Source organism: Rhincodon typus, chromosome 9 (genome assembly GCF_021869965.1).
Source record: "Rhincodon typus isolate 14 chromosome 9, sRhiTyp1.1, whole genome shotgun sequence".
In the NCBI taxonomy this organism is placed as follows: domain Eukaryota; kingdom Metazoa; phylum Chordata; class Chondrichthyes; order Orectolobiformes; family Rhincodontidae; genus Rhincodon; species Rhincodon typus.
The window spans coordinates 58085325-58111665 of NC_063340.1; the positions used below are offsets into that span (position 1 = coordinate 58085325).

Sequence of the window (26341 nt, forward strand, 5' to 3'; positions counted from 1 at the left end):
CAATGCTGGGTCTGTTCTGGGAAATGGTCTTTATCAATGTGCACGGCAGGTAAAGAGAACAGTACAATTAATTAGAGACAACAAGGTGCAGAGCTGGACGAACACAGCAGGAAGGCTGACGTTTCGGGCCTAGACCAAAGGGTCTAGGCCTGAAACGTCAGCCTTCCTGCTCCTCTGATGCTGCTTGGCCTGCTGTGTTCGTCCAGCTCTGCACCTTGTTGTCTCAGATTCTCCAGCATCTGCAGTTCCTGCTATCCCAGTACAATTAATTATCTTGTTTCAGTATTATTTAGATGACATGCCAAATCTGGGTCACCTTACATGATGCAGTGATAAGCAACCCTTGAGAAAGATATCAAGAAGACTCAGTTGAAGGCCTTTTGTAACCTTTAGAGAATTATTGGGCATACAGAGTATGTTGGGTGACTATGCCTTTCTGCCCACGCCAAACTCTTTCGGCATAACATGGGGATGGTACAGTGGGTAAGGCAAACAAACAACAGACCACTTATCTTTAGGCCTATTGAGGCTTTTAACTGACTAAGTGACAATTAAGGGCCTCAATCCATCTCAATGACCATAAAATGCCTTTGAACTTTGGAAACAAATTTCCCAAATTACAATTGTTTCCCCAAATTGACTTTGGTCACAAGGTTTCTTGAAGGAAATAATATGACTCATCTGTATCTATATTCAGGTCAATGCATGTATAAATCAGATTATGACAAAATAGGCCAGGCCTGGCGGACCAACTGAGTCTTTCTTTGTTTTGTATACTCATTTGCCCCATTCAAGAAAAAGGGTATAGGCACCGCACAGTAACTCTTTGCCGTCTCTGAAGCTGTCCATTCCGTGTAATACTAATGCTTTACATTTCGATAAATATATAAATATCCAAAAACACACAAATGAGAAATAAAAATATGTTTTACGGAGAGGATCTGCTAAAATTTTAGTGTATCGTGCAATTTTAGCAAACCAACCTGCTCCTTTTGCACCTGAAATCCTTAACTGGAGTGAAACAAGTTTGAAGGGTAAGCAATAATTGTTCAATTTTTTATTTAAAAGGAAGAGGGAGATAGATTCTTCGTGAGCACAGAGGTGAAAGATTATCGGGTTATAATGAGATCAGGCATGACTTTATTTAATGATGGAACAGGCTTGAGAAGTTACGTGGCCTACTCCTGCTCTTAACTCATGTTTATATGTGATTATTTCCTGCTAAAATCTTCTCTGATACATTAAGAAACAGCATATTTATTTCTGCAATTATTGATGATTCATGATGTTGCAAACAATTTCAGAACCTGGGACTATCCAACAAAATATCAAGCCTCTTCCTGAACAATTATGCAATGATACAGTCCTCAAAAAACACCAAATAACTTCTCAACAGTATGCTTTTGTAGTACCTAAATATTAGAATCTCTTAAACCACAGAGTCAACCCTGGTTAAGCCGACACATTATAACACATTTTGTCGCAGCAGGGCATGTGGCAATGCCTACTGGTAGTTAATGTACCCTTGCATGTTTATATATTTAATAATTTTGCATGACAAATTGCTAGAAGTGTGAGCTGGTAGCATTATTCTGTAGGAGGAGAAATAGGACAGCTAGGACCATAGTGAATAAGGCAAGCAACTGCTCATCAGACTGAAGAATTGTGAAATTAACAACACCAGAAAAGGAAGTGTAAATTAGGGTGGCTAAATTCAATGTCATATCAGATGCAGAAAGATAAAGACCGGGAAAGAAAAAAAAAAATCAAAGAAAGAAAGAGAGAGAAAGATCATGAATCTCATTTTGTTGCAGAATTTTTCTTTTTTTTTAAAAACCTCCAGCAATTAAAACCTAAGGAATGAGATTCTACACTTATAATAATTACTTTTCAGGGCTGACGAGGTTGTTATTAGTAATTAACGTTTATCAAGTGTTAAAAAGATGTCTAAGACTAAAATGGGCAAGATTTTATTTTCTATGATGAGTTTAATTTATATCCACTGATCAAATGCAACAAAAACACACACATTTATATTATAACGTACTAAATGGATTTCAGATTGTCAAACAAAGTGTGATATCAAGCCACATAAAGAAAGATTAGGATAGGCAACCAAAAGCTTGTAGGTGTTAGGGCCAATATAAAGAGCAAGTGATAGTGGGTATAGAAATTTCAGGGAAGGAGTATCTGATCTTAGGGATAAAGCAATTGAAGGTGCAGCCACCAATGGTGGGGGAAAGACAATCGATGATCGACAAGAGGCCAGAATTGTACGGGTGCAGAGATCCACAACAGCAACTGGTGATCTATTATGAAAGATTCTAAGGTGCTAGGATTGGACGAGGCTACAGAGATGTGGAGGGATGAGGTCATGGAAAGATTTGAGAATAAGGATGAGGTGTTGCCAGTCAAGCAGCAAATGTAGTCAGTAAGCAGAGGTGTGACGGGTGAATGGAATTTGGTGAAAGATTTGTGCAGTAGAGGTTTGAATAACAGAATTTGACACCATTCAATGCAATTTAATAGCAGACTGGACAGTGAGATGTCAATTTCATGAAGCCAAAGACAGAGCTTGGACAGCAACTTCTGGATATCTTGCCTGCTCCAGAAAACATAATTTAATGGACACCTGAATAACAGAGTACCATTGGCCACACTTTTTTTTAAACAAGAAAATCCTGGCAAATAAGTCGGTATTCAAAAGCTAGAAGCAGAATTAGAAGCGTTGAATTACTTAGTCTAACTTTATCACTATTGTTTTGAGGCTCAAATGTCATGGTACAGTTACTATTCTGCATGTGCACTTTATTCTTTCTTATTGTATTATCCAACCGAAGAAATATTTCACTGCTTCATGCAAAATAAAGCTCTTAAGCTGATTTTGCAGGTATTAATTTCCCCCACACCATTTTACTGAAACAACTTTGCCTTGAACCGTCTTAAAAGTAAACTCAAGAGTCCACGATTGGTCAAGGTTTGAAGGAGGTCTATGACTTGAATCCAATGATTCTAGAAACTAAATTTATCTCCATTTCAAATCAAGTGTTTTAGTTGTTCAAATACTTTGAAAAATGACTTTTTTAAAATAAAACGTTGCTTGTTATGCCTTGTTCTCGTGAATTAGCAAAACATTTTACAGGGCTGACAGAAATTTTATTTTTAAAATTCCACACAACAATACTGAATGCTTAAAAAAGCAGCACTCCCTTCCAGAAAAGCATAATTACACCTCTCAAACTCACAAGAGGTGAGTTTGTCTCTATTGTGAAGGACAAAACATTTGAAAAAACTAATGGGACTAAATGCAGACAAGTCACCAGGACCCGATGACCTGCATCCAATGATTTTAAAGGAAGCTACTGCAGAGATAATGGAGACATTGATCAAAATATTTCAAAATTGACTGGATTCCAGGAGAGTTCCAGAAGATTGAAAAATTGTTAATGTGACACCCCTATTTCAAGAAGGGAGGGAGATTTTATTGTTAGGGTTTGGAGTTTTAAAGATAGGCAAGTCTTGATATGACTGTGCAGGGTATTGGTGAGGCCGCATCTGGAGGACTATGTGTGGTTGTAGCCCCTATATTTAAGAAATGCTATATTGGCATTGCAGACAATTCAAAAGAGATTCACCAGGCTGATTTCTGGGATGAAGGGGTAGACTTATCAAAAAAGGCTAAATGGTTTAGGGCTTTATTCATTAAAGTTTAGAAGAATGAAGTGTGGGGATCTTCTTGAAACATACAAGATTCTGAAGGGATTTGACAAGGTAGATGTTGAGATGTTTCTGCTAGTGGGGGGAGTCTTGATCCGGGGATATAGCTAGAGAATAAGGGGATACTCAGTTAAAACTGAGTGCAAAAAACACTACCCAGAGGGTAGTGAACGTTTGGAATTCTCTCCTCCTGTGAGTTGTGGAAGCTGAAAGTACTTAAAAGGAAGTTGCCAGATTTTGAAAATATTGGGGAGTTGAGGGCTATGATAAGCTGGCAGGAAAGAAGAGTTGAAACTGGGTCAGATTATCTATGATCTTGTTAATGGCATGGCAGACTTGAAGGGCTGATTGGCTTAATTCTGTCCTTATTTCTAAAGCTCCAAATAGCAGTTTTCATTCCAATTGCATTTAGCTGGCACTAACTTTTCAAAATGTAATATTACGTGGCTGGAATTTGGCACTGAACAGACTATTCATCCGTGACAGACCTTTTCTAAGACTTTTTGATACTTGAAGGATGAGACTGCGGAGTACTTGGAAATGCATGGTAAAGCAGGGCTGAATCAGCACGGCTTCATCAAGGAGAGGTCATGCCTGACAACTCTGATAGAATTCGGTAGGAGGTAACGAGAAAGTTTGACAAAGGATAGCCAGTGGACATGATCAATTATTGATTTCCAGAAGGCCTCTGACAAGCTGCCTACAGAAGAGTGTGAAATAGAATTAAGCCCATGGTGTTAGGGGCATGGTGCTGGCATGGATAGAGGACTGGCTGACTGGCAGATGGCAGAGAGTAGGAATAAAGGGGTCTTTCTCAGAATGACAGCCAGTGACTAGTGGAGTTCTGCATGCGTCCATGTTGGGACCAAAACTATTTACATTATACATTAACGATGTGAACGATGGAACTCAGAGCGTTATTGCTAAGTTTACAGATAACACAAAATTAGATCGAGGGGCAGGTCATGTTGAGAAGACGGGGAGGCTGCAGAAGGACTTGGACAGGTTAGGAGAGTGGGCAATGAAGTGGCAGATGGAAAACAATGTGGTAAAGTGTGAGGTTATGCACTTTTGGTAGGACAAATAGAGGTGTAAATTATTTTCTGAAGCCTTTCCCCGTTTAGAAACCTGAAGCATAAAGGGACTTAGAAGACCTGGTTCAGGATTCTTTAAGCTTAAACATGTAGCTGTTACAGTTAAGAAAGCAAATGTCAGCATTCATTTCGAGAGGGCAAGAATACAAGAGTGGGGATGTACAGCTGATAGACTGTACGAGGCTCTGGTTAGACTGTATTTGAAATATTGAGAGTGGTTTTGGGCCCCATATCTAAGGAAGGGTGTGCTGGCCTTGGAGTGGATCCAAAGGAGGTTTACAACAATGATCTGGGGGATGAAGGGCTTGTCATATGAGCAATGGTTGAGGACTTTGGGTCCATACTCTGAGTTTAGAAAGATGAGGGGGGAATCTCATTGAAACTTATAGAATACTGAGACGCCTGGGTAGAATGGACATGGAGAAAATGTTTCCACTAACAGGAGGTACTAGGAACTGAGGGCACAAACCCAGAGTGAAGGGTTGACCCTTTAGAACTGGGATGAGGAAGAATTCCTTCAGCCAGACTATGGAACACATTGTCGCAGAAGACTGCAGAGGCCAAATCATGGAGTATATTTAAAACAGAGATAGATAGGTTTTGATTGGTAAGGAGATCAAAGATTCCAGGGAGAAGGTAGGAGAATGTAGTTGTGAAACATTTCAGCCATGATTGAATGGCAGAGCAGACCCAATGGGCCGAATGGCCTAACTCTGCTCCTATGCCTTACGGTCTAAGGTAACTCAAAACGCAATTTGTCCTGAAATCTGCAGGAAGAACACTTTCATTATCCAAGTTCTCCAACAATTTTTGGTTTTGTTATTATGACTCCAACAGATGACTTTTGTATTGTGCAACATAGTCCTAGAACATACATCACATGCATAATTCCACATAGAAGCATTTATAGGAAATTACTGAGGAAAGAACAAACCACAAAGCCTTCTTTCTCAGTAGCTGTTGAGTTCTTGTTAAAACTTAGGAATTACCCAGTCTACAGGTATAAATAAGCAGTTATTCAGTGATTGTAATCTTCAATAAAAAAGTGACATTAGCAATAATAAAATCATGCATTCCATTAATTTTTACCCCAGCTCTTCCATTCAGTCTTTGAAACATAAAAAGATAAATTAATTCTTCCTGTCCATTTAGTCAGCTTCTATCAACGACTATATTGTGTGTGAATGATGCAGAGAGAAGGAAATGGGGGTTGGGAAGGTGTCAGAAGGAGGACGATAGTTTCAAAATTGACAAGCTTATGCCCAACACTTGATACCTAGAGCTTAACAGGCCTTCACAAAATCACAAGGTTCACAAACGTATTCTTTGTTTTAAACTGTTCTGTTCATGATACTTCCCCTATACATACAAGAATAAAATGTCTAACATCATAGGGCTTCATGTAAATATCATATTAATGAGCTTCAGAAAGAGGAATTAAGAGGATGGTAATATGAATAATTTAAGTCAAATATGCTTCCTAATGTCATGCCTGGCAACATAATTTTGTGTCAATTAATTAACATCCCATTGTATTAATCATCTTTGTTCAACTCACAGATGATGCATATTTACAGCACAGAAGGAAGCCATTCAGTCTATCATGTTCACGTTGGTGAACAAAGATCTGACTACAGCAGTCTCATTTACCAGCTCCTGGCCCAGAGCCCTGGAGGCGATGGCAACACAAGTGAATATGTAAATGTTGTTTCAATGTTATGAGAATTTCTGACTCAACCACTCTTTCAGGCAGTGAGTTCCAGACTTGCCCTCACCATCTGGGTTGAGAAATTTCTCCTCAAATCCCCACTTAGCCCTATACTTCTTAGCTTATCTATGCCCCTGGTTATTGATCCATTTACAAATGGAATAAGTGTCTTCCTACCCACCATATCAATGTCCCTTATAATCTTATATACCTCAATCAGGTCTCCTTTCAACCATTAATACTTCAATGAAAACAACTCCTCGTTATTCAATCTTTCCCCATAACTCAGGCCCTCTAGTCCAAGAGAATCCTGTTAAATTTCCTCTGCATTCTCTCTAGTTCAATCACATCTTTCCTATAAGGTAGTGACTAGAACTGCACACAATACTCTAGTTGTGACCTAACCAGCAGCTAATACAGTTCCAGCATGACCTCCCTGCTCTTGTATTCTATGCCTCAACTAATTAGAGCAAATATCCCATATGCCTTCTTAACCATTGTTATTACCAACTCTGCTATCTTCAAGGATTTGTGGATATACACACCAAGGTTCCTCTGATCTCCAATAATTTCCAGGGTCTTATGATTCACAGTGTAATCCACTGCCTGGTTAGAATTCCGAAGTAAATTACCTCACACTTTTCTAGGTTGAATTTCATTTGCCACTACTCTGTCCACCTGACCAGACCTTCTGCAGTTTACAAGTATCTGCCTCACTATTTACCAGCCTAGCAATTTTAGTGTTATCTGCAAATTTCTTGATCATGCCCCTTACGTTTAAGTCCAAATGGTCAGTGTACTACAAATAGCAAGAGCCCTTGAACCAACTCCTGGGGAATCCCACTAGAAACAGACTTCCAGTCACAGAAGCATCCCTCAACTATCACCCCCATACCCTGCCTTTTGGTCAATTTCAGATCTAACCTGCCATTTCACCTCGAGTCCCAGGAGCTCCGATTTTCTTGACCAATCTGCCAGGAGGGTTCTTATCAAAACCCTTTAGTAAAGTCCACGTAGATCACATCAAATGCATTACTATCATCAATATTCCTGAGGAAGGGTCACCGGACCCGAAACATACACTCTGCTTTTTCCTTCACAGATGCTGCCAGACCTGCTGAGCTTTTCCAGCAACTTTGTTTCTGTTCCAATCTTCCCGCATACCTTCTCAAAAAAATTCAATCAAATCTGTCAAACATAATCTTCTCTTAACAAATCAATATTGACTATCCCTGATTGATCAATGTCTCTCCATGTGCAGGTATATTCTGTCGCTCAGAATTCTTTCTGCCAAAACTGCCCATCTTTCAACCGATCTCAATCATAACTATGATATCATACTCCTGTGTGCCTGTGCCCTCAGCTTGTCTGTCTTATTCCTCAGGTACCTTGCATTAAAATAAGTCCCATTTATCTTTGCAAAACTCGCTTGTTTCTTACCTAGTTTAAGTTTCCTTTGCCTTTCAGCACTTTAACTTCTAATTCTAACTCAGCTCTCTCTCCTCTGAATTACTTGTCAGGATCCCAGCCCCCTGTAAGTCTAATTTAAATATACCACAACAGCTACACATTGGCAAACCTCCCCACCACAATGTTGGTCCCATTCCTGTTCAGATATAAACTGTCCAACTTGTACAAGTCTCACCTCCCCCAGAAATGATCCCAATGCTTTTGGAATCTAAAGCCCTCCGTCCAGCATCGTCACTCCAGCCATGCTTTAATCTGTTCTATTCCTATACTCACTACTGCTTGGCACCAGGAATAATCTGGAGATTACCACCTTTGAAATTCTGTTTTTGAATTTCTTACCTAACTCCCTAATGTCTGCTTGCAGGATTTTGTTTCTCTTTCTTTCTCTATCACAAGTCCAAACATATGTGTAGCGTGTGCGGGATGGTTTTCTGGATCAATACATTGAAGAATCGACTAGAAAACGGGCCATCCTGGACTGGGTAATTTATAATCAGAAAGGAAATTATTAGCAATGTAGCTGTGTGAGGACCCCTGGAAAAGAGTGACCATAATAGCATAGAATTCTTCATTAAGATGGAAAGTGATATAGTTGATTCTGAGACTAGGTTCCTGAATGTAAATAGAGGAAACTATGAATGTAAATAGAGGAAACTATGAATGTACGAGGCTTGAGACGGCAATGATAAATTGTGGAACATTACCCAAAGGGATAACAGTGGATTGGCAACGGCAAACATCTAAAAAGTGGCATGCAGAAACTGCAATAATTGTTCATTCATGTCTAGCACCAAAATAAACAAGAAAGCAGGCCTGACCATGGTCAGCAAGGGAAATCAGGCACAGCATAAGGTCCAAGGAAGGGGCATAAAACTTAGCCAAGAAAAGCAGCAGACCTAAGGACTGGGAATAACTTATGTTTCAGCAAAGGAGAACCCAAGGATTGATTACGAGGACAAAATACAGTAAGAGAGTAAGCCTGAGAGGAACATACAAGCTGATTGTAAAGCTTTCATAGGTATTGTGAAGAGAAAAAGGATTAGTCAAGAAAAATGTACCTCCCTTACAGTCAGAAACAGGGGACGTTATAATGGAGAACGAGGTGATGACAGACTAATTAAATACAGATTTGATTCGGTCCTCACAAGGGAAGACACAAATAAGTCCCAAAAATTGTTGACTAATGCAGTGTCTGGAGAGAGGGACGATCTGAAAGAAATCAGTATTAGTAGGGAAATTGTCTTGGGGAAATTGATGGGACTTAAAGCCAATAAATCCCTGAAACTGATCATCTACAGCTCATTGTACTTAAGGAAGTGGCCCTAAAAATAGTGAATGCATTGATGATCATTTTTCAAGATTCAATAGACACTGGAATAGTTCCTCTGGATTGGATGGTAGCTAATGTAACCCCACTACTTTATAAAAGTGCTAGAGAGAAAACAGAGAATTATAGACTTCATAGTCTGACATCGGTAATGGTGAAAATGCTGGAGTCCATTCTAAAATGTTTAATGCAGAGCACTTTAAAACCAATGACAGGATCGGACAGAGCCAGCATGGATTTACAAAAGGGAAATAATGCTTGAGAAATCTACTGGAGTTTTTCAAGGATGTAACGAGTAGAATTTATGACAGAGAAGCAGTGGGTGTGGCTTACTTGGATTTTCAGAAAGCTTTCGATAAGGTCCCATTTAAGAGATTAGCATGAAAGTTAAAGCATGTGGGACTGTGAACAGTGTATAAAGATGGAGGAAGAACTGGTTGGCAGACAGGAAACAAAGAGTAGGAATGAATGGGTCTTTTTCCAAATGGCAGCTAATAACTAGTGAGTTACCCAGAGATCGATGCTTGGACCTTGCTGTTCACTATATATAGCAATGATTTAGATGAAGGAGCTCAATGTAATATCTTCAAGTTTACAGTTAACACAAAGCTGGGTGGGAGGGTGAACTACGATGAGGATGCAGAGATGCTTCAGTATGATTTAAACACGTTGGGTGAGTGGGTAAATGCATGACAGATGAAGAATGATGTGGATAAATGTGAGCTTAAAAAAACAGATATTGCTGGATAAGCTCAGCAGGTCCAGCAGGATCCGTGCAGAGAAATCAGAGTTAATTTTTCAGGTCCAGTGACCCTTCCTCAGAAAATGTGCGGTTATCCATTTTGATAGCAAATACAAGAAGGCAGATTATCTGAATGGTAATAGAATAGGAAAGGTGTAAGTGCAACGAGACCTGGGTGTCCTCATATACCAGTTGCTGAAAGTAACTAGGCAGATACAGCAGGCACTGAAGAAGACAAATCGTTATGAAGGCCAAAATACAAGAGGATTTGGGCCCAGGAGCAAGGACGTCTTGCTGCAATGGTATAGGGCCTTGTTGAGACCACCCGGTGTACTGCACGCAGTTTTGGTTTCCTTATCTGAGGAAGGATGCTCTGGCCAGGGACAGAGAGCAACAAAAGTTTACCAGACTGATTCCTGGGATGACAGGACTAATATTTGAAGAGACTGGATCGGTTAGGACTACATTCACTGGAGTTTAAACAAACGAGGGGATATCTCACAGAAACCAATAAAATTCTAACAGAACCGGACACAGTAAATGCAAGAAGGGTATTCCCAATAACCAGTCAGTCCAGAATCAGGCATCACAGTCTAAGGGTATGGGGTAGATTATTAGGAACTGAGATGAGAAGAACCGTCTTGACCCAGACAGAGATGAGCCTGTGGAATTCTCTTGCCACAGAAAGTGGTTGAGGCCAAAATGTTGAATGTTTTCAAGACGGAATTAGATAAAGTTCTTAGGGCTAAAGGGATCATAGGGTACGGAGGGAAAGTGGGAACAAGGTGCAGAGTTATGTGATCAGTCATGATTATATTGAGTGGTGGAGCAGGCTTGAAGGGCCAAATGTACTATTCCTGCTCCTATTTTCTATATTTCTGTGGAAGATAACCAAATGCTATCTTAACATCGAGCTGGCTGTTCTCGTTCAGACGTTTCATCACTATGTTAGGTGACATCATCTGGGGAGCCTCCAATGAAGCGATGTTATTCTACTCCGCTTGGAATTTATACTGTCCGGTCCGTTATGGTGAGTAGTGTCATTTCAGGTTTTGATCTGTATGAGTTAGTATATGGGGCCCACTTCCACGTGTTTGTTGATTGCATTACGGGTGGAGAACCATGCCTCTAGGAATTCCCGTGTGTGTCTATATTTGGCTTGGGCTACTATGGCTACTTTGTCCCAGTTAAACTGATGGCCTTCATTGTCCGAGTGTACCGATATTAGAGAGAGTTCATCATGCTGTTTTGCTGCTCGTTGATGTTCATGTATTCTCATGGCTGTACAGGAAGGAAACTAGCCGTCAGAATACATGAACATCAGCCTGGAACAATCGATCATTTTGAATTGTTGAGCTGGCTATGATCACAGCCTCTCTTTCTGTAGAATTTTGCTGGTTTCTCCATTATGCTAAAAATGCAGTGGTTTCCTCCTGAGCTTACCTCTTTGACTTAATTTTGTTGGCAATTTTTTTTGAAAAAGACAAACAACCAATTCATAAAACAGTTACACCCTAAAAGGAAATACGTGATAGTATTATGAACTTACTGGATGTTAAATGAAGAGCCAAAACCTTCCATAAAGTCAAAGCACATAGATTCACCAACTATCTTTCCTCATTGACTTAGATGCTTTCTCAAAAAAAAGATAATTTGAGGCCAGGTTGGATACAGAACACCCCTGTGAAAGCTATTATGAAGCTTCTATTTGCAATCTTAATTGCATTTTAATTTCTAGGTTGCACTTCATCAATCTTTGAATAACAGGATTACAAACCTTTAAGTGCAACATGATTTATATACCCTATCATTGTATTTTCTGTATTTTCTTTGATGTTGCATTCATTTCCGTACTAGACAGCTTAAATACATTTTACTCCTAGAGTTCATAGGCTGGAGTGTTTGCATGATTTCCATCCAAATATGAAGGGACCACAAGCTCCCTTTGGTTATTAAATTTGCTGAAAGCACAAAGATAGGCAGAAAAGTAAGTTATTGAGGATATTGTTGCATCAGCCTGAAAGGGTTCACTCAAAAGCTTTGGAATAGCTCAGCCCACTGAGAAATATATGATTGTCTGAGAGGAGCTAGTCAGATGTTCTACATTAGTTCTAGAGACTACAAACATGTAGAATAGACTTAGCAAATACCTGTTAGGAGATAACAATATATCTTGTCTACTGTTAATGTCAGTTTGCTCATTTGGCTGGACAGCTGGTTTGTTATGCAAAGGAACATCACTGCTCTGGCTGAGGTTACCATGAAGGTACTACCTTCTCAACTTCACCCCTTAAGGCGTGATGACCCTCAGGTTAAACTCACCACCAGTTTCTCTCTGTAAGAGATTAGCCCTACAGTTTGCTGGAACTATAGTGACTTTGTGTAAGAAAGCTAATAGAATGTTACTGTTATTTGTGAAGGGAATTGAAAAAAAGCAGAGATGTTATGCCTCAACTGTACAGTGCATTGGAAGGGGTCTTGTGACACAGTGGTAGTATCCCAAGGTCTGGGTTGAAGTCCCACTTGCCCTGGAGGTATGTCACAGCATGTCCAAACAGGTTGATTAAATAACTACAGAACATTGATTAGATCACATGTAGGGTACTGTGAACAGTAGTGGCCTCTTTAATTAAGGACAAATGTAGATATGTTGGAAACAGTTCAGGGAGGTTTACTAGCCCAATATCAAAAATAGGCAGGTTGCCTTAGGAGGATGGGTTGGACAGAGTAGGATTATATCCACTGGAAGAATAAGATTCAAATTGATGGAAGCAAACTTGACAAAGCAACTTGATCCTGAAGAGTGTCGACAGGGTAGATGTAAAGACAATGTTCCCTCTTCGAGAAGAATCTAGAACTAGGGGTTGTAGTTTAAAGATCAGGGATCAGCCATGATTGTACTGAATGGCACAGCTTAAGTTGAAGGGCCAAGTGGCTTACTCCGGATTTGAAAAATTGCCCATAACCACCTGACCAGTAGGCAATTGAAGTCAAACAAAAATGAAAACTAAGAATACTAAATTGGTCGATTGATCTAAAGAACAGCAGGGCAGGTCAATTAGTTTTAAAAGTTGAAGAATACTTCATTTATTGACAATCCCACTTGTCATGTGTGGTGGTGGTGAAGGCAGCCTCTTCCAGTTACCAATTGATAGGAGATGGTTTACATTTAAGCTTACTTAGCACAGAGCCCTCAGCATAGCTTCATGTTGTTGGAAGGTGTAAAGAGCCTGCTCATTTTGAGCCCATTTTACCAATACCCTCCTACCAGAGACCCTATACCAGTCATTTATACATATACACACACATTTTGCATTAAAATGTGGGACGTGTAAAAGGCTTTTGCTGCATCCTGCTAAATGTCTGGAATAATTACAGAAAAAAAAGTCCACCTCAGATCACTGGAACAAAGCTGTAGAAATAAACTAGAGATCTTTCTCCGACACATCTTCCCACCAACCCCGAGACTGACTGCTGTGGTTCCGAGTCGGCAGGTCATGAGCTCAAGTCCCGCTGGAGGGCTTGAGCACGAAGCAGATATTGTAGCGCGGTACTGAAGGAGGGAATAGTACTCCATTACTGGAGGTGACTTTTTTAAAAAAAAAAGTTGAGAGGCTAAAGTAAGGCCCTAGAAACCTTTTCGCGGGGGTGGGAAGAAGGGGGGTTGGGGGATGCAAAAGATTCCGTGATCTGAAAATGAGGAAGTGGCTTATCCACACAGTTTCCTGGCCAGTTTTCAATCCCTCAATCAACAGGAGAATCATTATTGTATTGCTGCTAGGAAGTTTGCTGCAAATTAGCTGAGTTTCCCCAAAGTGCAACGAGGAACACACCTCAAATAAAGCACTTAAATGGTTGTGGCTCCCTACCTCCCCACCTGTAAACACTCACCTTTACTGGCTCCATCCCCGCCTCTTTGACCTGTCGGTCTCCTCTCCACCCATCTTCTCCTCTATCCATCTTCTATCCGCCTCCCCCTCTCTCCCTATTTATTTCAGATCCCCCTTCCCCTGCCCCATTTCTGAAGAAGGGTCTAGGCCCGAAACGTCAGCCTTCCTGCTCGGCCTGCTGTGTTCATCCAGCTCGACATCTTGTTATCTTAAATGGTTGTAAACTGTTTTGGGCTACCCTATGGCCCTAATTTGTTGACTAGTGAAACACTAGAACGCATTTAAACACATTTGCATAGACTTTCTAATCCCCCTTGCACCATTATTTAAAAGAGGGGAAATATGCTGTCGGTTGTGAAATTCGGGGTGTTATTTCTTTGTCACCAGACTTAACTCAGAACAACTTTCATTATTTTCGATTTCGTTTGTTCTTGCCTTGGAAACTGATTTTTTTTTGAGAGCCAGAATAAAATGAAACGAGCTCAGATCCACAGAAGGCAGCGAGGGAAGAAGAAGAAAGTTCTTGCCTGCCGCAGACTGACGCCAATGGTAAATGATTGGAAATCCCCGCACTTTCCGCCTGCTCCCGGAGAGTAACAGCGGTACCAGCAGCAACAGCACCACATCCGCTGCTCTCCACCCAAGCCGAACCTTCGCTGCACACGTACACACGAACCGGACTTAGCAGCATCGGGCAAATTAATAAGCAACGTTGCACATGAATTTTAACAGCTGTATTTTATCTATACTCCAGTATGGCATATGGACAAACAGTGCACGAATACACACTTAATAAGATTAATAAACAAAACTGTGCCACTAAATGATAGCAGCTCTCACAGGTCCAATCAGATTTAAGAACCAAAAAAGAAACAGGAACGTGAGTAGGTCATTTGTCTCTTTTGATCCTGTTCCTCCATTTCTAATAAAATCGCCGCTCCTCTACTTCAATTTTACCTTCCGGCTGACGGCCATATTCCTTGATCTGTTTAGATTGCAAGGATCTATGATTTCTGATCTGAATATGTTCAATGGTGCAGCACCACAGCTTTTTAAGTGTCGAGAGTTCCAAAGAACTTTGATTGATCCCTTATTATGAGACTCGTTTTGGTCTCCAGACTAGAAACAGCATGTCCCATGGCTTAATTTGTGGGTACCATATTGAAAAATAACTGTGATAGCTCTAATTTAAGGTGCTGTACTATCAACATTCTTTTTGAAAATAGTGGATATTCTAAAAGATTTTGTTGGTTGGAATAAATTGTTAGGATTATTTGTCACTATTGGATTAGAAGTGGTATTCACAAATCTCATGGTCTCACTGCTGTTGGAATAGATGATTAGAGTGTCAGTGTCTTGTGAATGTAAGTTAGTACAGAGAAGAGTGCAGTAACGTGTCAGAGTAGTTAAAATTGGTTAATATTCCAGAAGGATAAAATTAAATAACTGGAAGAGCTTTCTTCCACAGAGTCAATCTTGCAAAGTAATCATTGTTTTGACATCATCTGTTGCCATTTGATTATTAAAGAGGCTATTATGATGTCAGACCTGTCTCATTTTCTTTCTATTATTTAGAATAAGACTTTGATATATACAATACCACCAAAATTCTCCAATATACCCTTATACGCACAATTAAGTTTTTTACAAAGTCTTAAGTTTTCAAAAATAATCCATTGAGGCACATTTCACCATTAAAAATTATAGTTTCATCTGTTTCAGTTCATTTAAAGTTGTCGTCACAAATCTTACTCACTGGACAATTTCAAACTTAAGAAAGTTCTCATCAGGTTAGCAAGTAGCAATGGTTTTTAAAACGTAACTGATGGTAATTGCACATCACGTGCAAGATCGAGTGATAGTAATAGCTTGAGCCCAGCATTTCTTCAAATTATTTTTTTGGAAAGCACACAGCTTTGATTAGACATCAAAGAATGGCATTCAATTGTTTGGGTATCTAAACACTACTGATGCATAGTGAGAAACTGTAGGACTGCAGCTAATTCAGGTAAATCATTTTGGACAACTGATCAATTGACAGTAAGGTCCAGAACCATGTCATTCTGAGGCCTTACTACCCAGCCTGCCTGATTGAGGCCTCAGAATCAGGCTTTGAGCTGTTGATAAAAAGGTGAGTTGCAAGAGGGGATTGTAAACGTGGAGGGTGGGTTTCTGGGTGCTGGCAACCTAATTATTTCTCTAGGCACCAGAAAAGCAATCCTGCACCTCTGCAGCTCACAGAATAATTCAATGTTTTCATTTTAGCAGGCCTTTTCTGTCTCATTTGTCTGTGATGCGGATGATACATTGCATGGTGCAGACCCAACCAAAGCCCCGAAAAAAAAACATTTGCAGTACTTTATGTATCATAGGACAACCAATTTCCATATTAAAGTAGAGATTGCAACTTTCAAAATGGAGCCAACCACTCTGTTACTGTTAACAGGGCAGTTAGCCACCAACCTCATTTTGAGTCCCTTACCGTCTATTAATTTCATGTAAAAGCATCGAAATCAACTCTGTTAAGTCCAAGACTAGGTTCTTTGGGTGTGGGTGAAACTTTCAAATGTACAACAATCAGAAACTTATATTAATATAGCACCTCAAATATAGGAACTCTCGAGGATCTTCATGGACAAAATCAGACAACCAAAGCATGTAAGGACATAATAGGGAAGATGACCAAAAGCATAGACAGAAGTAAATATTAAGAAGCATCTGAAACAAGCAAAGGTGGAGAGGTTTAGGAATGAAGTTTCAGAGATTACAGCCTCAGCAAATGAAGGCACAGGCACCAAGAGTAATGCCTTTAAAATCAGGGATGCAGATGAGGCTAGAATTCATAGAGTGCAAAGACCTTGTAAGGTTTGTCAGACTGGAGGAGATTACAGAGAATAGAGTGGGCATGGAGGGAACTGAATACCAGAACGAGAATTTTAAAGTTTATGAGCTGTTGAACTAGGACCCAGTGTGTTGCAATGGGTAATTTACCAATGTAAGCAATGTGAGACGAAGATTTGGTTTGATATTATGTAAAGTTTTTTTGTAAATTTGTACTGAAACTACAAGAAATGCAATGGTTCAAAGTTATTCATTTCTGGTTGCTCCAGGGTTCAATTTGTCAATGTACAATTTTAGCTGACACAGTGCTTTGTTTGCTGAAACTATAGGATGTACGATTTATATGTTTCCATGGCCATGTTAGGAAACACTGAGCTAAGGTTGTTTTGAGATGAGAAAATGGAACAGTGAAGACAGGATAAGAAACAAATTGGTAGCTTCAGTTTTGGAGGAAATACTTTCTTTCTCGGACTCTTGTTCACAATAAAACTTGTTAGGGGGCATATTTTTAGGTGAGAGAAGATTTGAAAAAGACATGAGGGGCAACTTTTTTTTATACAGAGAGTGATTAGAGTAGGAAAAGAACTTCCAGCGGAAGTGGTGAATGCGGGTACAGTTAAAAGACACTTTGGGCAAATACGTAAATAGGAAAGGTTTGGAGGAATATGGGCTAAGTGCAGGCAGGCGGGACTAATTTAATTTTGGATTATGGTCAGCATGGACTGGTTGGACCAAAGGGTCTGTTTCCATGCCGTAAGACTCAAAGATAAATGGATGTAATATTGTAAGTTTTTCTTCAACAATTTGCACAAAAATTCAGGATTGGAAAAGACAAACAATGACTGAGTTTTGACTCTACTTAAGGAAACAAAACACAGTTGTTTTGGTTTTCTGCACATCCATTGTTTAAAGATGTTGTGTGTATCTGGTTTTGGTCATGTAAAACAAATGGAGAAGGTTGCAAACTGTAATCTGGTATCAGGAATCACAAGAAGGTAAGAACTAGAATAGGCCATTCAGCCCGTTAAGCCTGCTCCACCATTTAATATGGTCATAGCCAATCTCTTCTCAACTCCATTCTCATACCCACTCCACAATACTAATTAAAAATCTGTCTAACTCGTCTTTAAATTTACTCAATGTCCCAGGATCTACCGTACACGAGTGAATCCCACAGATTCATAATAATTTCTCTTCATTTCTGTTTTAAATCTGCGATCCCTACAACTATCACTTCTTGTTCTAGATTGCCCCACATAAGGAAACCTACTTTCTAAGTCTACTTCCTTAGTGCCCTTTAGTATCTTATGTACCTCAATTAGATCTCCTCTCATTCTTCTAAACTCCAGACAGGATAGGCCTAAACTGCTCACTCTCTCTTCATAAGACAAACCCCTCATCTCTGGAATCAATCTAGTGAACCTCCTCTGAACGGCCTCCGATACAATGACAACTTTCTTCAAGTAACGTGACCAAAATTCTTTGCAATACTGCAGGTACTCCAAACTTGTTACATGGATGCATTAAGATGCATGAAACTTAATTTTGTACACAAATTTAATAATGTAGTTGTGAAGTGTAAGCTTTTGAGTTTCTTATTTGGTTAAAAACTTATTTTGGACGTCTGAATTTCAGTTGCATTTTTTCAAAACAAAAAGATGAATTTGAATGATTCATTATCAAATCTAACGGTAAAAGATCTTACATGAGGTTTTCTGCATAAGCTTGGAAATAGACAATTTAGATTTAGATTTATTGTCACGTATATTTTTAGTGATTTTTCATGTGTTATATGCAAAGTGTTGCCACGCTCCAGCACCATCTTGAAACACTGAATGAAGTGCCAGATTTTACTGCAGTAGAGTTCATCTTTCTCTCTTCTTCTTGTTACTCCTCTGCTGCTCCTCCAGTCACTGCTTAACATTAGCCGTACTCTCTGAAATGGCCTCCTGGGTGTCTGTAACGGGATCTGGGGGCTTGGTTACGAAGCTCGGCCACCACCAACCCCACGACCTCCACGTCCAAGCTGGAACCTGGAGCCAGGAGCCTGGGGTATGCATGGGTTCCATTCCTCCTGTTCCCCATCCGACATGGCCACCAGACCGCCGCCAATCCCTTTCACTGCCATTTATCTGTGCTGCAGACCTCTGTGAGTCTATGACCAGTATGGAGACGATGGGTCAAAGAGCATTTTTCTGTGCTGCAGACCTCTGTGACCAGGCAATCTGCCTGGTCGACCCTGGGCAACCTAACTGATATGATATGCACAGTCACCAATGGCAGATCGACCACATTCGCTCCAAATCTAGATTGCCAAATTAAAAAAAAAGAGTCCTTACACCTGAAATAACAATTGGCAGGAAATTTGGAGTTGCCAATCTGACTGCTGAATGTAGATGAAAAGTTTCTGTCTAGCATTCCTTAACAAGGTCAGGTCTGTTCAGAGGTTGGTGATTTACCTCTGAAAGCCTTGTGTTACTGTGGTCACCTAGGCGCACGTGAACAGCATTGACACTTGCCTTGTCTGCCCGGGCAAGCAAAAGATCTTTGGCAGAATATTACACACCTATCTGATAGATGTACTTTGGGAGGGAATCTGCAATTGGATCTGAGTGCTCTACACAAACACAGTAGCAGTCTTAATCAATGGGTGGGAATCAGAAAGCTTGCCAATCAGATCTTGAGTCAGGCAGGGATGCCCTCTATCTTGCCTTGTTTGTGTGTTGCACAGAGGCTTTCGCTGAGTCCATCAGGATGAAGGCAGGCTTGAGATGGGTGACAATCGCAGGCAGCAGAGGCCTCCTGTACATGGATACATCGCTGCTCTCTGCTCAGATCCACTGTTGGTGTGCAGACTTCATTAGCATCAGCAACCAGTTCAGTCTGGTGTCAGGAGCCTAGGCCGATCAGAGTAATAGTGCGACCAAATTCTTAAGGAGCTGGATGACCGATCTGTTATCTTCTGCACCGTCATGTCAGATTACCTGAAAGCGCTAAGCATATGATTCGGAAGGGCCAGGCTAAAAATGGGGAGGAGCATATCACCAAGGTGAGGCAGAAACTGGACATGTGCGAGTGCAGACCCCTTTCCAATGTGGATAAAAATCTGATCATCATGTGAGAGCTGCTCCTGTTGTTTATGCATGTGGCACAGGTCTGGCCAATTCCCCGAGCCTGCACCACAGCAGTCACCCAAGCCATCTTCCACTTCCTCTGGAAGCCAAAGATGGTTCGGGTGGGCAAAGTCACCATGTCAAGTTCTTTGCATAGAGTGTGAAAGAACGTAGCCAATGTCAGCCTCACCCTGACGGTCACATTTGTGTGTGACTGCATCAAACTGTACCTAGACGTTCAGTATGTAATCACCTCGTGTCACTATATGCTGAGGTTCTATTTGTCCTTGGTATTGTGAAGGATGGAACACTCAAAGTAGTTTCCCACATTGCATCAGCTATCCCTCATGGAAAAATGTGTACCGGCAAACATTTTTGACCCACACATCCATAGGCAGCAGTCAGTACATAACTTCATCACAGGGAAAGAAGATGGTTGATCTGTTGGATAGTTGTTTGAGCATAACCATCAAAGTCATTCGGCAGAATGCCTCATTGGCAGAATTTTCCAACAAGCACCAGTACGTAGCTTGGCTGGTGGTGAGAAGGGCACTACCTGTTAGATCTTTCATGTAAGCCTGGACTCTCTTGTGCCTTCGAAACAGCTGCAATGGTGAATAGACTGGCACACATCGTATTCTGGAACGTGCCTTTGCAAAGAATCTCTGGAGTGAGATGCAGTGGTTTTTGTCAAGGTTCATACCGAGGAGATCTGTAGGACAGGATTCTGTGCTCTATGGGCTCTGTTCTGGGACACATACCAAGACAAACATCAACTGTGCCTGGAGGACCATCAACTTGGTGAAAGATGCTCTGTGGTCTGCCTGAAACTTGTTTGTCTTCCAGTGCAAACAGTTGTTCTCAACTCAGTTTTACTGACTGACACATTCTAAGGTACAGGACTGAGTGACGTATTGAAGTTTGGGGAGGCCACTGCTGAAGCACTGTAGGGAAAAGTCACCATCCAAGGCCTGTCTGCCATAATGCACCGAAGGGCTAATAACATGTTGAACACCTCGTGGCTTATATTGAAATGAGCATAGCTTCTGGTCTACATTTAGTGAATTTCAGTTTTGCATTTGGTTTGAGGCATCCAAGAGTGCAAAATGCTCAACCGAGAAATATTACTTTTCATTGTTCTGTTATGTCTAACTGGAACTGTTTTGTCATGTACTCACAGATAATTTATGAATAAAGTTTAGTTTTGCAAATAAAACAATTGGAGCCCATTAACACTTCTGCAAATGGAGTAGATGAGTATAGCAAGACTGCTTTAGTTTGTGACTGACTGCATCGAAACCTTCACACTGACAATTAACTCAGTCCAAACCAACAGTACTTAAGAATCCGCTAGCAACATTTTTACTCATCTGAATAGGGAACCAGGAGGAACAGGGATTCTTCTGGATCTGCATTTTTACTGTGGGATGCTGCTGGCAATACTTGACTTCCCTTTCAGCTGCATTCCCTCATATCCAGACTTACTAAAGGTCTGCTATATACCTCTCTTCATCAGGATCAGTGCATTTAGCTCTTGGGGTGCCACTGGTTCTCTTGACAGACTCTCACAGCTTGATGATGCAAGGAGACCCAGTGCATGCATCCGTGTGCTGTCAGCATCATTGGCATCATTGAACTCACGTCTGAACTGGGATGTAAACACTTTCTAGGCCAATGTTTCCATTACAAACATTGGCATGACGAGATAGGGTTATGGCATTATAAAATATTTTACACTGTTTTGTGAGTATAAATTGTATAATTTTTAAGTAAACGCTGTGCATAGAAAGTGTGATCAATACATGAAATGTTTTAATAAATCTGGATTATAGTGAAGCAAGTTTTGTAAAGTAAATTTTATTTTGCTTCATAATAATCTTGTATTGAAGGATTATAATGGAAACATTTTTTCTTATTTGACAGTGACTTAATAGGTTCTGTACTAGTAGCTTTTAATTTTAGCAGGACTTAAAAAATCCTGATCAACTGGAATTTTTTTATTTAACACATTTTTCTAATCAACCTGTTCAGAGATGTTATTACACACCTCTGGAGCAGGTGGGACTAAAACCTGGTTTTCTGGGTATAGAGGTTAGGACATTACCATTGTGCCATTAGAGGGAAATTATTTTTAAATATTCTGGTAATTAGGTTATTCTGATAATTTTGCAATTGCTAATGTGTCAAATATCAATGCCCCGAGTGCAATATGCAATGAGTGCTTAATTAAAGTCTTCAATTGCAAATTTGATTATAACATCAAAGATTGTAATGGTGGTTATGAATCATTGTTTTAAAACATGTAACAGCTGAACCTCCAACTCCTAAGAAATTTTCTGGTGTTTGTTTCCAGATTTCAAAACTTTTTGAATTAAACTTGGCGAAGGTATGGTTGGGGGTAAGAGACTCCAACACAGGGGTGATAAATCGTACCAGCTCCTCGCTGGTTAAATGCGCCGACTAATCTGTTTTTCCGCCAGAACTCAGTAGTTACCATTGGCAGAAGTATTTATGCGTTCGTATGGTATTCCTGCGTCCTCTATATTAAACCAGGTAATCCACGGCCTGTATTAATAGAAAATGAAGAAGTGCCCTACTATTTTAATCCATGACCGTATTAATAGATAATAAAAGGAATGAATGCCCTGCAAATGTGGTGAGCTTTTATCCACTGACATCACCAGCAGTAATTTCTAGATGTACGTTGCAGGAATATTCAGAGACACAACGTACCCTTGACTGATGCCATCAGGTAATATAAAGTTAAATCTACTGAGGAAACTGTAGGAAGTAATCGAGAAATAACAAGATTCTCTCACACGAGAAAATCACAGGACCTAGAGATTTCCACATTTTGCTGTTTCCTCCTGTCAACGTTTACAGTGCAGTGCTTTGGGTCAGGATTAGCTGCTGTTCCCCGGGAGGGTGCAGGTTCAGCTGCCCGGCCTCATAACAATAATAATAAACCAGTCTGTAACCACCACTTAATGTTGGGAATGAACAAGAGAAGACAAACAATGTTAGGATCGTACACTTCAGCGCCATTTTAAAGGCGACAGGAACTCCCTCCTTTTCGCCCTCAGATAGGAAAACGCCTGAATTTCGATATAACGGGTTAGTGATTACAACCGTGCGTTTAAAGCAAAAACTTTCGAAGCAACCAGCACATATTTATCCCTGCAAGTCAGTCGGTGAATTTGAGGTCACTCTTGCGATTTCTGACAGGTCGCCAGCGCTCAAGCAAGGGGCCATATAAATCACGGTCAAAGCCGCCTTACCTCCCGGAGCTGGTCTCGGGGGAAACCTTCGCATTACAGTCGGTGCAGCGCTCTCCGCTCACAGTGCACCATCAGCCAGGCGCTTTCAGGAAGTGGCAACATGTAAAATCGAAACCGACTGTAAAGGGAAACGCGACAGCAGTCATCCACGTACAGCCAGCCTCTGGATTTCGAGTTAGCCCTTTCCACTCTCGGCCATTTGAGTTTTAACCATTCATAATCACCACAACTCAATCACCCCGCCAACACACGTCTTTTTTTTGCTTTCACCTCCACTTGCATTTACTGTCAACTATCGGCGTGATGAGCTCACCACATTCATAATCTAAATTTGTCGCTGTAATCCCATTCCCATGTCAATGGAGATTCTCCACCTCCAGTATTGATGAGAGATCACAATTACTCTCGCTTGGATCTGGGATTTAAAATGTGGAGATACAGAATCACAGAATGACGTTAAGTACACTGTGGTCCATTTGGTTGCCACCCTCCGAACCTCACTTCAGCTGGAAAAGACGCCGCACGATGTCTGAGATCAACAGGACGGATCACCTGGCAGCAACCCAGACATCAGAAAAGACTACGGCAGAAACAGCCTTATCAACCCTGCAAAGTCCCCCTCACTAACATCTGGGGGTTAGATTGGGCGAGCTGTCTCACAGACTAGTCAAGCAACGGCCTGACATAGTCATACTTACAGAATCATACCTTACAATGTCCCAGACACCAACATCACCAGCCTTGGATATGTTCTGTCTCACCACCAGGTCAGAACCAGCAGGAGTGGCAGCACACTGGTATACATCAGGAAGGAGTTCCCCTGGGAGCCCTAAACATTGACTCCGACCCCATGAAGTCTCACGGCTTCAGGTTAAACATGAGTGAGGAAACCTCCTGCTGATCACCACGTACTGCCCTCCCTCAGCTGATGAATCGGTACTCTTTCATTTTGAACTTGGAGGAAGCACTGAAGATGGCAAGGACACAAAATGTACTCTAGTGGGCGATTTCAATGTCCACCACCAAGAGTGGCTCAGCAGCAGTACTACTGATCCAGCTGGTCAAGTCCTAAAGGACATTGCTGCTAGACTGGTCCTGCGGCAGGTAGTGAGGGAACCAACAAAAGGGAAAAACATACTTAACCTCATCCTTACCGATCTGCTAGCTGCAAATGCATCTATCCATGACAGTATCAGTGACAGCGACTTCCACAAGTTCTTGTGGAGACCAAGACCCTCCTTCGCATTGAGAATACCCTCCATCATGTTGTGTGGCACTATCACCACGCTAAATGGGACAGACTTCCAACAGATCTAGCAACTCAAGACTGGGCATCCATGAGGTGCTGTGGGCCATCAACAGCAGCAGAATTGTACTGCAGCACAATCTGTAACCTCATGGTCAGGCATATCTCCTACTCAACCACTACCATCAAGCCAGGGGATCAACCCTCATTCAATGGAGAGCAGAGCAGCACCAGGCATGCCTGAAGATGAGGTATCAACCTGGTGAAGCCACCAAACTACTTGCATGCCAAACAGCATAAACAGCAAGTGATAGACAGAGCTGAGCGATCCCACAACCAACACATCACATCTAAGCTCTGCAGTCCTGCCGCATCCAGTCATGAATGGTGGTGGACAGTAAACAACTCACTGGAGGAGGAGGCTCCACAAATATCCCCATCCTCAATGATGGAAGAGCCTAGCACATCAGTGGAAAAGATAAGGCTGAAGCTTTTGCAGGAAACTCCAGTCAGAAGTGCCAACTGAATAATCCATGTCAGCCTCCCCCAGTGGTTACCAGTATTACAGTTAGTAGTCTTCAGCCAATTCGATTCACTCCACGTGATATTAAAAAAACAGTTGGAAACACTGGATAATGCAAAGACTACGGGTCTTGACAATATTCCAGTGATAGTACTGAAGACTTGTGCTCCAGAACCTGCTGCTGCCCTAGCCAAGCTGTTCCAGCACAGTTACAACACTGGCGTCTACCCAACAATGTGGAAAATTGCCCAAGTATGTGCTGTACATAAAAAGCAGGACAAATCCAACCCAGCCAATTAACGCCCCTTCAGTCTACTGTCAATCATTAGTAAAGTGATGAAGGTGTCATCAATAGTGCTATCAAGCAGTACCTGCTCAACAATAAGCTGCTCATTGACACCCAGTTTGGTTTCCGCCAGGGCCACTCAGCTCCTGATGTCATGACAGCCTTGGTCCAAACATGTACAAAAAAGCTGAATTCCAGAGTTGAGGTGAGAGTGACAGCCCTTGAAACCAAGGCTGCATTTGATCAAGTGTGGCATCAAGCAACCTTAGCAAAACTGGAATCAAGGGTAACAGGAGCAAGTTCTTCTCTGGTTGGAGTCATACCATCATAAGTGTAGTTTTAGCAAGACTTCCCTATACTCACACTCCATTCCATTTGAAATAAAGGGCAAAGGTATAAGCGGGGTTCCTATTACTGTACTCAATGAGCTTGGATGCTGGCCTTTTATAATTCATGCATGCAGACCTCTACGTATTTCTGTGTTGCAGCTTTCTGTAGCTTCTCTCCATTTAAATAATATTCAGCTTTTCTATGCTTCCTGCCAAAATGCATAACAATACATTTTCTTGTTCTTGGAGTAGGATATAAATCTGCTTTTGTTATCACTTTGATTTTGCAGGAATCAATAATGATTTTTGTGACCTGTCCAGTTTCGGAATCATCACATTAAATAAACTCCAACTGCTATGACTCAATTCAATAATGTCATTGTTCATAAGTAACCTAACCTCTTCCTTTCCTTGAGTCATTCTTCTGAATTGCATCTGTAAGGACGTTGTTTCAAAGGTAATGCCTCCCACATTAACCTCGTGAACAGCCAATACCATTTTTCTTGGCTTAATCCCACAAAATTTATTGATGATTCTGTAATTTCCTTTAAAAGTCACTTTGATAGTTTTCTGGAAGATAAAAATGATGCATGTTAACCTTTTAAACACGTTTGTATCCAACCTATTGCTGGAGGGCCAATGTTTGAATTTTCAATTTCTGATTCATTCTCCAAATGTTTTGATATTTCTATTTCTCTTGCTACTTCTTTCGCTACTGAAATTATAGTTTCCCTGGCTATCTTCGCTAAGATAATCCTGTTAAATTTATTAACATGA

General features: G+C 40.9%; 1 protein-coding gene across 3 annotated transcripts in view; it reads right to left on the reverse strand.

Moving 5' to 3' along the window:
- The window catches only part of LOC109920924 (TNF receptor-associated factor 5-like), a 62106-nt gene extending 38198 nt beyond the window's left edge, over positions 1-23908 (reverse strand). Inside the window, exon 1 of one of the 3 annotated variants that reach the window (XM_048600648.1) lies at positions 23181-23669. The gene's annotated coding sequence lies outside the window, so the exon portion shown is untranslated. Of the gene's footprint in view, positions 1-14475; positions 14597-23180; positions 23670-23888 lie in introns of those variants that run through there. The other 2 variants (XM_048600650.1, XM_048600649.1) reach the window with 2 other exon arrangements.
- Positions 23909-26341: the final 2433 nt, after the last annotated feature.